This window comes from Colobus angolensis, unplaced genomic scaffold, assembly GCF_000951035.1.
Source record: "Colobus angolensis palliatus isolate OR3802 unplaced genomic scaffold, Cang.pa_1.0 Scaffold278, whole genome shotgun sequence".
Taxonomy (NCBI): domain Eukaryota; kingdom Metazoa; phylum Chordata; class Mammalia; order Primates; family Cercopithecidae; genus Colobus; species Colobus angolensis.
Window position 1 is genome coordinate 668,517 of NW_012116021.1, and position 14,408 is coordinate 682,924.

Here is a 14,408-nt window from a genome sequence, read left to right on the forward strand (position 1 = left end):
ACCAGATGTGGTGGCATGTGCCTGTAGTCCCAGCTACTTGGGAGGCTGAGGCAGGAGAATTGCTTGAACCTGGGAGGCAGAGGTTGCAGTGAGCTGAGATCCAGCCACTGCACTCCAGCCTGGGCGATAGAGCGTGACTCTGTCTCAAAAAAAAAAAAAAAAAAAAAAACATTTACATCGTATTAGATATAAGTAATCTAGAGATTATTCAAATTATATGGCAGGATGTGCATAGGTTATATGCAAATAAGGGACTTGAGTATCTGAGAATGAGGATTTTGGCATCCATGGAGGTCCTGAATCAATTTCCCCAGGATACTGAGGGACAGCTGACCGTATGTAGCATACATCCTTCTAGACCGAAAATGCATTTTCATGTATGTTTTAAACACTAATTATATTAGACACATTGTTCTACCTTTTGCTTTTTCACTTAACAACACATGATGAGCATCTTTCTGGTTTTTTGTTGTTGTTATTGTTTTTTCGTTTTCTTATTATATGATGAGCATCTTTCCATGTTGGCCCTGTGCAGGATGGAGGTGGAGTTTCGAAGGGACCACAGCTAGGATGAGGCTTTGGCCCTGAGCCAGGCAACCTTGGAAGGCTGCCCTTGCCAATCTCCAGAAAGGTTCCCACAGGAGTCCATGCACGTGGATCAGCAACCAGATGAGGATCAAAGCACAATTCATTTCATTATTAGCTGAGCAAATGCCTCACACGAGAGAGGCCTGGATTTGAGAACCAGCACAAAATGTGCCCCCTCCTGACACTTCCATCTCGTTTCGGTTCCATTTGACTGCAGTTAGTGCACAGGAGGCTGGCAGGCTAGCGTGTTAGAAAGTGGTTTCTGGCCGGGCGCGGTGGCTCAAGCCTGTAATCCCAGCACTGTGGGAGGCCGAGACGGGCGGATCACGAGGTCAGGAGATCGAGACCATCCTGGCTGACACAGTGAAACCCCATCTCTACTAAAAAAATACAAAAAACTAGCTGGGCGTAGTGGCGGGCGCCTGTAGTCCCAGCTACACGGGAGGCTGAGGCAGGAGAATGGCGTAAACCTGGGAGGTGGAGCTTGCAGTGAGCTGAGATCTGGCCACTGCACTCCAGCCTGGGCGACAGAGCGAGACTCCATCTCAAAAAAAAAAAAAAAGAAAGTGGTTTCTTCAGGCCGGATGTGGTGGCTTACGCTTGTAATCCCAGCACTTTGGGAGGCCAAGGCAGGCAGATGGAGTTTGAGACCAGTCCGGGCACCATGGAGAAACTCCATCTCTACTAAAAATAGAAAAATTTGCCAGGTGTGGTGGTGTACGTCTATTGTCCCAGCTACTCGGGAGGCTGAGGCAGGAGGCTCACCTGAGTCTGGGGCGCAGAGGAGGTTGCAGTGAGCCTGGATTGCACCACACTACTGTACTCCAGCCTGCAGCCTGGGCCACAGAGCAAGACCTTGTCTCAGGAAAAAAAAAAAAAAAAAAGGTGCTTTCTCCAGTTTCCTGGTTCTCCATAGAAGTGCTAGGGCAGCCAGCCAGTCCATGGGGTAGAACTCTGTCTGGGAAGGGTTTTTTTTTGAGACTCTTTGATTGCATTGTAATGATGACAACAAGTAACTTAAATAGTTATGTGCCAGGCACAGTTCTAAGTATGCTTAGAATATACTCATAAGAGCTCTGGAAGGCAGATACTTTCATAATAGCATTTTAGTATAATAGTATGGAACAGAGGAGAAAATGGAAACGCAGAGTGGTTAAGTAACTTGTCAGAGCCATGTTCTGTAGTCCCAGCTACTCAAGAGGCTAAAGTGGATCACTTGAGGCCAGGAGTTTGAGGCTGTAGTGTGCTATGATTGCACCTATGCAGAGCTACTGTGCTCCTTCCTGGGCAACATAAAGGGGACCCTGTCTCAAAAATTAAAAGTTAAAAAAAAAATGAAAAGAACAAAGGTCACACAACTAACTAGCAAACGTGGAACCTGGATCTGAACCTCAGCAGTTTAAAAATCTGTTCTTTGTGTTTTTGTTGTTATTGTGGTTGAAACAGGGTCTTGCTCTGTCGCCTAAGCTGAAGGGCAAAGATGCAATCACAGCTCACTACAGCCTCGACCACAGGAGCTCAAGCGATCATCCCACCTCAACCTCCTAAGCAGCTGGGATTACAGGAATGTGTCACCATGCCTGGCTAATTATGGTATTTTTTTAAAGAAATGGGGTCTTGCTATGTTGCCCAGATTAGTCTTGAACTCCTGGCCTCAAGCTGTCCTCCCACCTTAGCCTCCCATAGTGCTGAGTTTATAGGTGTAAGTCACTGCACCCGGCCTGTAGTGTCTTTCATTATAAAGTGATGACTGGGCATTGCCTGTTGCAGTCGCGCTGCGACCACGCCTACATGCATTTTCATTTTTCTTCTGGGTCAGGAGGCCCTGGGCAGTCTGAGCTTGCAGGCCTGGCCATGTCTAACAGAGCCTCCCCTCTGGACTCCGGGATAGAACCTGGATTGGAGCACTGAGGCTGGGCTAAACCTGGGAATCTGGCTAGCCTCAAGGTAAGGGAACTTGCAGCTTGATCAGCAGTTCCCAGTGTGAAGGGAGGTGGGGCAAGGCCAGGCTTGCCCCAAGACAGCCTGGGAGCTGCTGGAACAATAGGGCGAACAGGGCGGGGCAGCCTAGGGAACATCGGGCACCGGGCGTATCCAACACAGTGACCCCGCCCGCTGCCAAACAGGACCCAATTAACGCTTAGCAACTCCTTCTCCTCCTGGCTTAGAGCATGTGGGAGGAAGGGGCAGAGAGGCCCTCCTGACAGGTAGAAGGGCGTGCACCAGTAATGCGTTCTTTTAAATTACTGCATGTCGCTCAGTCGGAAGGGTTAACCTACTCATAAACATTTAAGTTCCCTGCCCTGCCCTTTAAAAAATGTTAACAAAGTTGCTGGGAGTCAGCCCTCCTACCCTCGACAAAGCTCTCCCTATTTCTAAGTCTTCATTTATGTCCTTCAGTAAAGTTGTATCGTTTTTGTCATATAGGCAGGCCACAGTTTTTGTTAAATTTATCCTAGGTATTTTACAACAGTTATTATTGTAAACTTTTTGCATGCACATATATTTATATTTTTATATTGTCAAATCTGTTACTTTGTGCCTGCCAACTTTGTTACCAGGCTTAGAAAGGGCTTCTCCACTCCAAGATTATGGAACTATTTGCTTATATTTTCTTTTAAAACTTTCATATTTTTACTTAAAATACATACAAGTTTTTTGTTTGCTTTTAAGGAATGTAGGGGCTTTTCTTAGCATCTGGTATGAGATGGAGCTCAACTTTCTCTTCCAAATGGTTAGCCAATTGAACCAACAAAATGTATCGAACTACCCATCTTTTCTCCATTGATTCAAAATCCCCCCTTTATCACACATTAAATTCTTATATCTATTGAATCTCTTTCTCAGTTTTCTATTCTGTTCTATCGATCTGTTGGCTTATTCCTGGGTCGATACTACAAAATGACTTTATTTCTTATTAGAAAAGCAATAAAGGCTTATTACAGAAAGATCAGAAATATATAGACACTAAAAAAGCAAAAAGAAACACTCGTGCTTGCATCCAGGGATTACTCCATTTTACCTGGATGTTTATCACTCCAGATCATTTAATTTATAGAAATGTATAGAAATATGTACATTCATAGAGTAAAATTGAGATCATACCATATAAATGGTTTTGTAAACTTTTTTCATTTCATGATACTTCAGGAATATGTTTCCTTGCCAGCAAATAGTCTTCTTTTTAAAACTTCTCAATTGTAAGATATAACATGCATACAGAAAGGTACACAAAATGAACACATTTAGTTCAATGATTTATCGCAAAGCAAACACCCATATAACCACTACTCAAGTCGAGAAGTACAACATTGTCAGCACACTGGAAGCCCATCCTCTTGCTCTGTGCTCTCTCTCTCTCATTTTGATTGATTGATTGATTGATTGATTTGAGACAGGGTCTCACTCTGTTGTCGAGGCTGGAGTGCAGTGGCATGCTTGTGGCTCACTGCAGTCTTGACCTCGCAGGCTCAAGTGATCCTCCCACCTCAGCCTCTTGAGTAGCTGGGACTACAGGTGTGTGCCACCACACCTGGCTAATTTATATATATATATTTTTTGTAGAGACGGGGATCTCACCATGTTGCCCAGGCTGGTCTTGAACTCCTGGGCTCAAGCATTTCTCCCATCTTGGCCTCCCAAAGTGCTAGGATTACAGGTGTGAGTTACCACACCTGGCTTTGTCTACATCTCTTGGTGTACATCTATAAATGCTTCTATTGGCTGTGTACCTGGGAGTGGAATAGCCAGGTTATAAGGTTTGCCTATGTTCAGTTTTCATAGATACCAAAAATAGTTTTCTAAAATGATTGTATCCTTCTACCAGCTGTGTAAGAGAATTCCAGTTGTTAATTCTTGATATTGTCAAGAATTTTAATTTTAGCCATTCTGATGATGTCTCGTTGTGGTTTTATCTTATTTCTTATGCATAGGCAAAATACTTTTTGTTTAAAAAGATGGCTCCGCCTGCCAATTTTAAACTTTTTTTTTTCCCCTTCCCAAATGACTTAATGACTTGTTAGCCTGATGCCTAATCAACAAAATCCAAGGTGGCTGTGTGGATTTCTACTTGGTAGCCTCAATACCATTCTTGCAACCCAGCATTCACACATGTGTAATGAATTTATTCAAAAGTAGTCTATTCTGGCCTGGGCGCGGTAGCTCAGACCTGTAATCCCAGCACTTTGGGAGGCTGAGGCAGGCAGATTACAAGGTCAAGAGATCGAGACCACCCTGGCCAACATGGTGAAACCCTGTCTCTACTAAATAAAATTAACCAGATGTGGTGGCATGTGCCTGTAGTCCCAGCTACTTGGGAGGCTGAGGCAGGAGAATTGCTTGAACCTGGGAGGCAGAGGTTGCAGTGAGCTAAGATTGCATCACTACACTCCAGCCTGGCAACGGACTAAGAATCTGTCTAAAAAATAAAAAAGTCTATTCTGTTTCTTCCTCTTTTGGGATGGGGGCTTAGAACTGGGGGTCCGGGCCACGTGGTCTGCAATCCAGAGGAACCCCTTTCCTACCCTCCCACCCCAGAGCCAGGTCTTCTGTCTTTTGTTAATTTTTCTTGTTGCTGACACCTGTTTAATTTTTTTTTTTTTTTTGTACAGATGGGGGTCTCCTGATGTTGCCCAGGCTGGTCTCAAACTCCTGGACTCAAGAGATCCTCCCGCCTTGACCTCTCAAACTGCTGGGATTAGAAACATGAACCACTTTGCCTGGCTTGGCCCCTGTTTAAGGCTGCCTGACGGGCTAAGGCCTGTGGAGCCTTACTACTGATAAGCTGTTTGCGTGACTGCTGGGGGACAGATTTACGGAGTTCTGTGAGTCTATTCTGATCTTGTTCTGTTTGGTCAGGAGCAGGAGCCAGTGTGTTTTCACTGATTGGGTGGAACCCAGAACCCCCAGGGTCTTTTAAGTTGTTTTCTTCTGATTCTTGGTTCTTTTGGGAAGAGGCAAGCTGATTTAAGTTTCCTTCTACCTTGAGATGCAGCGGTGCATTGAGCTGAGTTTCAAAAGATGACAGCAGCTGCATTACTCCTAAAAGTCCACCCACCTTTACATCAAGAATCTTCCTGGTAACAGCTCCATAGCAGAGTCCTATAGCAGTGCACATCCACCACTGTCCCTGATACATTCCTGCTCTGCTGGAGCTGCACATCTGGACGCTGACATCTGCAATTTTGAGGGGCTTCTAGTGCTCTCACTATCACCACATTCATGAGTCCAAATTGGTCTCCCCCGACATACTTAAGACAAGCCCCTGGAAGCCAGGCCTCTGTCCCAGAATTCTGGATCTACCATGATTTTACAAACTAAGTATCAGGAGGTATTGACTCTGCTTCTTCTTTGGTGACATCTTCAACAAAGGACACAGAGGGCACACTGATATTTGGGCTATCGAAGTCACAATGGGCACCAGTTGCTGCTTGTAGGTTCCAGTTGGTCGTGTCTAGGAAGAAAGTGCCCTCAGCAGAGTTGAGCTGGAAGCCAAGTAGCCCCTGGAACTCAGAGATGAGCACGTCCTTGTTGGTGTTGCCCAAGCAGCCGAACTTCTGCACCAGCCCTGGGTCCAGGCCCACTCAGCCGCTCACTCGCGCTCATACTCTCTGCTTCCCCAGCACCACCACGCAGCCTCTGGCTTCTTATTGTGGCTTTTAGTACATATGTGGCTTAGTATACATTTCTATCACCGCTGTCAATATTGAGTACTTTTCACTTGCTTATTGACCATTTAGAGGTTCTCTTTTTGCAATACAGTTGGTGCTCTGAATCCACAGATCCGACCAACTGCAGATTGGAAATATTCAGAAAAAAAAAAATAAATAAAAATGACAATACAACAATAAAAAATAATACAAATAAAAACAATACAGTATAACAACTATTTACACAGCATTTACATTGTACTAGGTATTATAAGTAATCTAGAGATAATTTCATGTATGTGGAAGGATGTGTGTAGGTTATATGCAAATACTACATCATTTTATATAAGGAATTTGAGCATCTGTGGATTTTGATATCCACGGGTCCTGGAACCAATCCCTGGCAGATACCAAGGAATGATTGTACTTATTCAAGTCTTTTTTTTTTTCTTTTGATATGAGGTTGTCATTATGTTTTCTTATTAACATTTAAATTTCTCTATTTTTTGGCTGGGCACAGTGGCTCAAACCTGTACGCCCAGCACTTTGGGAGGCCGAGGTGGGTGGATCACCTGAGGTCAGGAGTTTGAGATCAGCCTGACCAATATGGTGAAACACTGTCTCTACTAAAAATATGAAAATTAGCCAGGCATGGTGGTGGGCGCCTGTAATCCCAGCTACTCTGGAGGCTGAGGCGGGAGGATTGCTTGAACCTGGGAGGCAGAGGTTGCAGTGAGCCAAGATTCCACCACTGCACTCTAGCCTGGGTGACAGAGTGAGACTCCATCTCACATAAATAAATACATAAATAAAGTTCTTTATTTTTATTTTTTATTATTGTTTTTTGAGATAGGGTCTCGCTCTGCCAGCCAGTCTGGAGTGCAGTGGTGCAATCATGGCTCACTGCAGCCTTGACCTCTTGGGTTCAAGCAATCCTCCCACCTCAGCCTCCCAAGTACTACATGTACACCACCACACCTGGCTAATTTTTGTATTTTTTGTAAAGATGGGATCTTGCCATGTGGCCTAGGCTTGAAGTTCTTTATGTTTTCTGAATATGAGTTCTGTTTTGATTATAAGTGTTGCAAATATCTTCTCCTATTCTGTGGTTTGCTTTCATACTCATTTTAAAACAACCTTATTAAGATATCATTCACATGCTGTACAATTCACTCATGTAAGTATACAACTCAGTGGCTTTCAGTATATTCACTGTTACATAACCATCACCATGATCAATTTTAGAATATTTTCATCACCTCCAAAACAAACCCCATACTCCTTAATCATCACCCACCCCCAACCCACCCATTACTTCCAGGCCTAGGCAAACATGAATCTACTTTCTGGCTCTATAGATTTGTCTATTTTATTTCATTTTATTTTATTTCATAGACAAGGTCTCCCTCTGTCACCAGGCTGGAGTGCAGTGGCATGATCATGGCTCATGGCAGTCTCCTGGGCTCAAGTGATCCTCTCACTCCAGCCTCCCAAGAAGCTGGGACTACAGGTGTGTACCACCATACTCAGTTAATTTTTTTTTTTTTTTTCATTTTTGCAGAGGTGGGGTCTCTCAGTGTTGCTCAGGCTGGTCTCAAACTCCTGGCCTCAAGTGATCCTCCTGCCTTGGCATCCCAAAGTGCTAGGATTATAAGTATGAGCCACAGCTCCAGCCTCTTTCCAGCTCCTCATTAGGACACACATTGTTACTGTAAACCTTATGAGCCTTGGAAAGACAGGCTTTTTGGGAAGTGGGGAGGGAAGGTGTATCCATAGCAATCATGGGGATTGTCATGTCATGGGGAGTATGTGTTCTTCATTTCACTAAGTACTATCAGCCTTCTCTCCAGACGGCTGCATCACTTTGCACTTACATCAGCAGAACCTAAGGCTGTCCACCATATTTGCCAGAACTTGATAGCGTATGACTTCTGATTTTAGTGAAGTGGTATCTGTTGTTTTGATTTGCATTGTTCTCATTACTGGTGAGATCAAACCTCCCTTCAAATGCTCACTAGCCAGGTATGTTTCCCCTTCAGTGAGTTGTCTATGAAATCCTTTGCCCATTTAAAAATTGGGTTTTCTGGCCAGGAGCAGTGGCTCACACCTGTAATCCTCGCACTTTGGGAGGCTGAGGCAGGTGGATCATCTGAGGTCAGGAGTTCGAGACCAGCCTGGCCAACATGATGAAACCCTGTCTAGACTAAAAATACAAAAAATTAGCTGGGCGTGGTGGCGGGCACCTGTAATGCCAGCTACTAGGGAGCTTGAGGCAGGAGAATTGCTAAACCCAGGAGGCAGAGGTTGCAGTGAGCTGAGACTGCACCTCTGCACTTCAGCCTGGGCAACAGAGCGAGACTATCTAAAAAATAAAAAATTGGATTTCCTTTTCTTCTCTTGCTGATTTGCAGGAGTTCTTGAATGTTCCAGCTATGACTCTCTTCTTGGCTTTGCACAAGTTTCTCCCAGACTGTCACTAGTCTGCTTGCGCTGTCTATGGGATACTCTATTGAACTAGAGTGTTTTCAATGCTTAAATCTATTGATTTTTTTTTAAATGCCCTTCAGCATTTTTAAAAAATCTTGTTTAAGAGATCCTCCCTGCCCCCAAGGTTGTAATCGTGAGCAACTACATTTTCTCCCAGTAATTTTGACCCCGGAACCTTTCTTCATATTCTCTGGACCCCAGGGTCTGTCATTAGCAAACTCCCCTGCATCTCCAGCCCTTGCTTTGGATACTCCCTTCACCTTCACCTTCTTGCTCTAAAAGAACCCCAAGTCTCCCTGTGGGCGTGGCTCCTGTGGCAGTCCTCTCAAATGGCTGCGGCCTTTTCTGTCATACCCTTGAACCCAGGACTACTGACTGCACTCTATAGTACCTTGAGGTCAACTAGGAAAAGGCGTCTCTTCTGGTTGGCTGACTCCCAAGCACAAGGGCGGTGAGGGGAACATGGACTGTATTTCTGGCCCTCTCTCTGGAGCCCCCTGTGAAAGGTACATCCCTGCCTGTGTCCCCACCTGTGCCTCTGGTCTGAGAACTGGGTTAGACACCCTACTTCCCTCCACACAGGGTTCCTTCCACTCCCCCACCACCCAACACACACACACATACACACACACACACACACACTCTGCTCATCTGAAACACATAAGATCAAGGCCGGGCTTGGTGGCTCATGCCTGTAATCCCAGCACTTTGGGAGGCCGAGGTGGGCTGATCACCTGAGGTCAAGAGTTCGAGACCAGCCTGGCCAACATGGTAAAACTCTGTCTCTACTAAAAATGCAAAAATTAGCCGGGCGTGGTGGTGGGCGCCTGTAATCCCAGCTACTTGGGAGGCTGAGGCAGGAGAATTCCTTGAACCCAGGAGGCTTAGGTTGCAGTGAGCTGAGATCGTGCCACTGCACTCCAGCCTGGGCAACAGAGCGAAATTCTGTCTCAAAAAAAAAAAAAAAAAAAGGATCAGGCTAACTACTCATTTCCTCTTCTTATTACCATCTACCATCCTCAAAGTACCCTTACTCATTGAAATATTTAGCACCTCCTATTGTACCATCTCTCTTTCTCCCTCCCACTTCTCCAGTGTTAATCTTGGTGATTTCACTTCCCATGTAGATAAAACATTCAACATGCTGGCTTCTTAGTTCTTTGCCTTTTTTACTTCCAAGGATTTCTTCCTCCGCTTCCACTTTAACCATTTTCTCGTGTGGTTTTTATCCCAGTCCTTGTCATCTTTTACCTTAAAAGACTCCTTTTTTAAGCTCTGCACTCTCTGTAAAACTCATATTGTATTATAAATTTATATTAAAAATTATAGGCCTATACAATTTTCTGCTTAAACTTTCTGGGTAAGATTTTAAAGAATAACATTTCTTGAATTACTATTGATAATAATATTAATGTATTATATTTTAATATTTACTTAATTTTATTTTTTACAATCACATGCTTTGGGGATTTTGAAGAAAAACAATATTGAATTTAAAAATTTATCTGTTTATCCAAAGACTTGTGAATAATTGAGGTTCAACAGAATATTATCTGTGATAAAAAATAAATAATTTAATAGATAAATTAAATGTGTACTTTAAACTTTTTTAAAAATGCATCCATATCCAGGTATAAAACCTAAAAAGCAAAGGGAAAATTTTGTCCATATCTCAAAAGTGTATATTTTTATATACTCCAACCTGTTTTACTCATAAAACTCCATCTACCAATAGGCATTTTCTCCTATGTTTCCCTAATGGTATATTAAGACTTTTATTTTTTCCTTTTAAAATAACTAGTGTTGTGTTAAATGATGCTAACAATGAAAAGGATCTAGACCTAGACACTGTAAATCAGTTCCAAGATATTTGAGCCTAAAAGAAAAGGAAAAAGAATTTATGGCTACTGCACAATCCCTGCATGAACTCTATTTTTGTCTAATTGCAAAATACACTGATTCTTTCTCGAACTCAAAATGTTATTAGTTACTAGTAAAATAATTAATATATTGTAGGTTTGGATCTTATAATTTTGCCATGTGAAAGTGTAATTGTGTTTTAAAATTAAGGTTGTTAAAGCTCTAAATAAGATAATAATTTAATATACTTTGCTATAACAATCTCTTATACATATGTATATATATGTGTGTTTGTTTTATATCTATAGAAAGAACTAACTTTACATTTTTATTTCTAATTTTTGGAACCCTTTATTTTTAAATTTATGTCATAAACCACATTTACAAAGTTTCACATCCCATGTTACGTATGTGTGATTGTGTACACATAGAAGAGGTGTACAGGAATAGGTGGAGCAGGACTAAAAAGAAACAACAAACAATGAACAGAAAAGCTCTGATAGTTCAGAAGTAGGGGAAAGATGAATGTGAAATTTATTTTTTTTTTAATTGAAATGGAGTCTCACTCTGTCACCCAGGGCTGGTATGCAGTGGTGTAATCTCAGCTCACTACAACCTCCACCTCCCAGGTTCAAGCGATTCTATTGCCTCTGCCTCCAGAGTAGCTGGGATTACAGGCATGAGCCACTGCACTCAGCCTGATATGGTTTGGCTGTGTCACCACCCAATTCACATCTTGAATTGTAACTCCCACAATTCCCACGTATTATGGGAGGAACCTGGTGGGAGGTAATTGAATCATGGGGGCAGGTCTTTCCCGTGCTATTCTCATGATAGTGAATAGGTCTCATGAGATCTGATGGTTTTAAAAATGGGAGTTTCCCTGCACAAACTCTCTCTTTGCCTGCTACCATCCACGTAAGACGTGACTTGCTCTTCCTTGCCTTCTGCCATAATTGTGAGACTTCCCCAGCCACATGGAACTGTAAGTCCACTAAACCTCTTTCTTTTATAAATTGCCCAATCCCAGGTATGTCTTTATCAGCAGCGTGAAAACAGACTAATACACAGCCCAACAAGAATTCTTATGTTTGAATCTTGCACATTTAACCAACATTGAACCAGAGACAGGCTGATCCAAACTCATCCACGACTCTTGTACAGTATGGCCCATGTTTTCCACTGTGTCATAAAGGAGATAGGTAAAGGAGATTTCTTTTCACGTTAGCAACTAGACTTGTCTGCCAAGTAAGGACTAGTAGCCAAAAACCTCTTCCAAGTATAAATTGTAGGTTATTGGAATACTATCACCTTCAAACTGAAAATAAACTCACGCACTTGGATCAAGCTACACAAGTGTTTCCTCAGTAGAATCAGGAATTATTACAAATACCTAGCACCAAGTAGAGATACGCATTAGAGGGCTACCCAGGACAGTTATAATATTACATTTCATTATGAACTCACCGGTTCTATTATCAGGGATGATATTATATTTTATTTCAGGATAAACAAACAAGTAACTATAATTTTAATCAAGAGTTTTAGTTAAGTCTTTATAAAAGGACTTTATGAAAGCAAAAGGATAACACAATTAGATGCTGTCAACAAAAGACTTTTGAAAGATTTCCATCCCCCAGTTGGGATGCATTTGTCCTTTGAGGGTATCAGGTCCACAAACTTCACTGGTCACATTATAAAGAGAATCTGCATCAGTAGGACTTTTAGAATACAAAGTAGGATTTTGATAAATAAACAGAACACATCTTTCACAGGAGCCTAATTTGGATGGTCAGATGCTTTTTTGCTCAGTCAACAAAAAGATGGAATCCCCCTTCAGCAGGGTCAGGGTGAACCCCTTAGATATTCTCTGTAGATATTTATTAAATATAACCAGTTTAATTTATCTACTGAGCACACTCTTTCATGTGGTTTTGAGCATACTAAAAGGTTTTGTTTGAATATATTGATTATGTTTGAATATAATCACTATATTCGCAAGAGTCTTAAACCAGTCCATGAGAACCCTGAGAGACACAATGTTCCTTAAAACAACACTGCAAATGTATTCACTATACGTGTTTTTTCTTATGCTAAAAAAAAAATGGAAGAATTTGGAAACCACAAATAATAAATAAAATGATTACGTATAGGAGAGGAAGGAGACAGGATGGAATGGATGGAGTAGAAGCTATACTTCCTGGAATATACCTTGTTTTGTACATTTAACTCTAGAATTATGTAAATGTTTAACATAAGAGTAAAACAAACTGAAATCAACATGTATTGGTAATTTGTGTCTTTCTTTTTTCTTGATCAGTCTATCTAGAGGTTTATCAATTTTATTGATCTTTTCAGAGAACCAGCTTTTGGCATCATTGATTTTTCTCTAATGTTTGTTTGTTTCTTATTTTATTGATTTCCTCTCTTATCTTATTTCCTCCCCTCTACTTTGAGTTGAATTTGCCCTTCTTTTTCTGGTTACTTAAGATGGAAAGTTAATTAAAATTTCTTCTTTTCTAATGCTAATATTTGCACATCTATGAATTTCCCTCTAAGAATAGTGAGTCCCTATGTGTGTGTGTGCATGCTTGCTTGTGTGTGTGAGTGTGTGTGTGTTTGATGAGTTGTTTTTGGTTTTGGGTTTTTCTTTTTTTTTTTCTTTTTTTTGAGGCTAGGTCTGGCTCTCTTGCTCAGGCTGGAGTGCAGTGGTACAATCTCTGCTCACTATAACATCTGCCTCCTGGGCTCAAGGCATCCTTTCATCTCAACCCTCCAGGTAGCTGAGACTACAGGGGCACACCACCACACCCGGCTAATTTTTGTAGAGATGGGTTTCACCATGTTGTCCAGGCTGGTCTCGAACTCTTGAGCTCAAGCGATCCTCCCACCTCAGCCTCCCAAAGTGCTGGGATGACAGGTGTAAGCCACTACACCTGGCCTGTTTTTTGTTTTTATTTTTTTAATTTTTTATTTATTTATTTATTTTGAGACGGAGTCTCGCTCTGTCGCCCATGCTGGAGGGCGGTGGCCGGATCTTGGCTCACTGCAAGCTCCGCCTCCCGGGTTCACACCATTCTCCTGCCTCAGCCTCCCGAGTAGCTGGGACCACAGGCGCCGGCCACCTCGCCCGGCTAGTTTTTTGTATTTTTTAGTAGAGACGGGGTTTCACCGTGTTAGCCAGGATGGTCTCGATCTCCTGACCTCGTGATCCGCCCGCCTCGGCCTCCCAAAGTGCTGGGATTACAGGCTTGAGCCACCGCGCCCGGCCCTGTTTTTTGTTTTTAAATTACAAATTCAATTTCTTTAACAGATACACCAATATTCAGATTGCCTATTTCTTCTCAATCCCTTTGGTAATTTTTTTTTATTAAATGACTTTTCAAAGAATGCCAGGGTATTTAAAGAGGCCTGTCTATTCTGGATGCCTAGAACTCAAACATCCCTGAGCTCTCATGAACCTTGGGATAGTTAGGCTTATAGCTCTCTGATAGTGGTTCTTTGCCTACCTTCCATATCTGAAAATGACACATGTACATAGCTTTAAGGGCCTGCTTCTCCCAGGGCCTTTCAGTGGGCAAAGCTAAGGAATAAAGTGTATATCTCTCTATATATGCGTGTCTATGTTCCTTTTTATGTCTGTATTGAAAACCATGATTCACATAACACCTCCAGTTCCAATCCAACCCCACAACGTACACTGTAGCTTTCCCCTTTCCATATTTGTAGCTGCCTTCTCTGACAGTGAGAAACTCGGCTCTGTTGTCTTTGACATATTACATGATTTGATCACTTGCCTTATACGTAACCAGCCTCTGACTGCTG

General features: G+C 42.4%; 1 pseudogene; it reads right to left on the reverse strand.

The window, feature by feature from the left end:
• Nucleotides 1–5,340: 5,340 nt before the first annotated feature.
• Nucleotides 5,341–10,647, reverse strand: LOC105516235 (annotated as a pseudogene).
• Nucleotides 10,648–14,408: the final 3,761 nt, after the last annotated feature.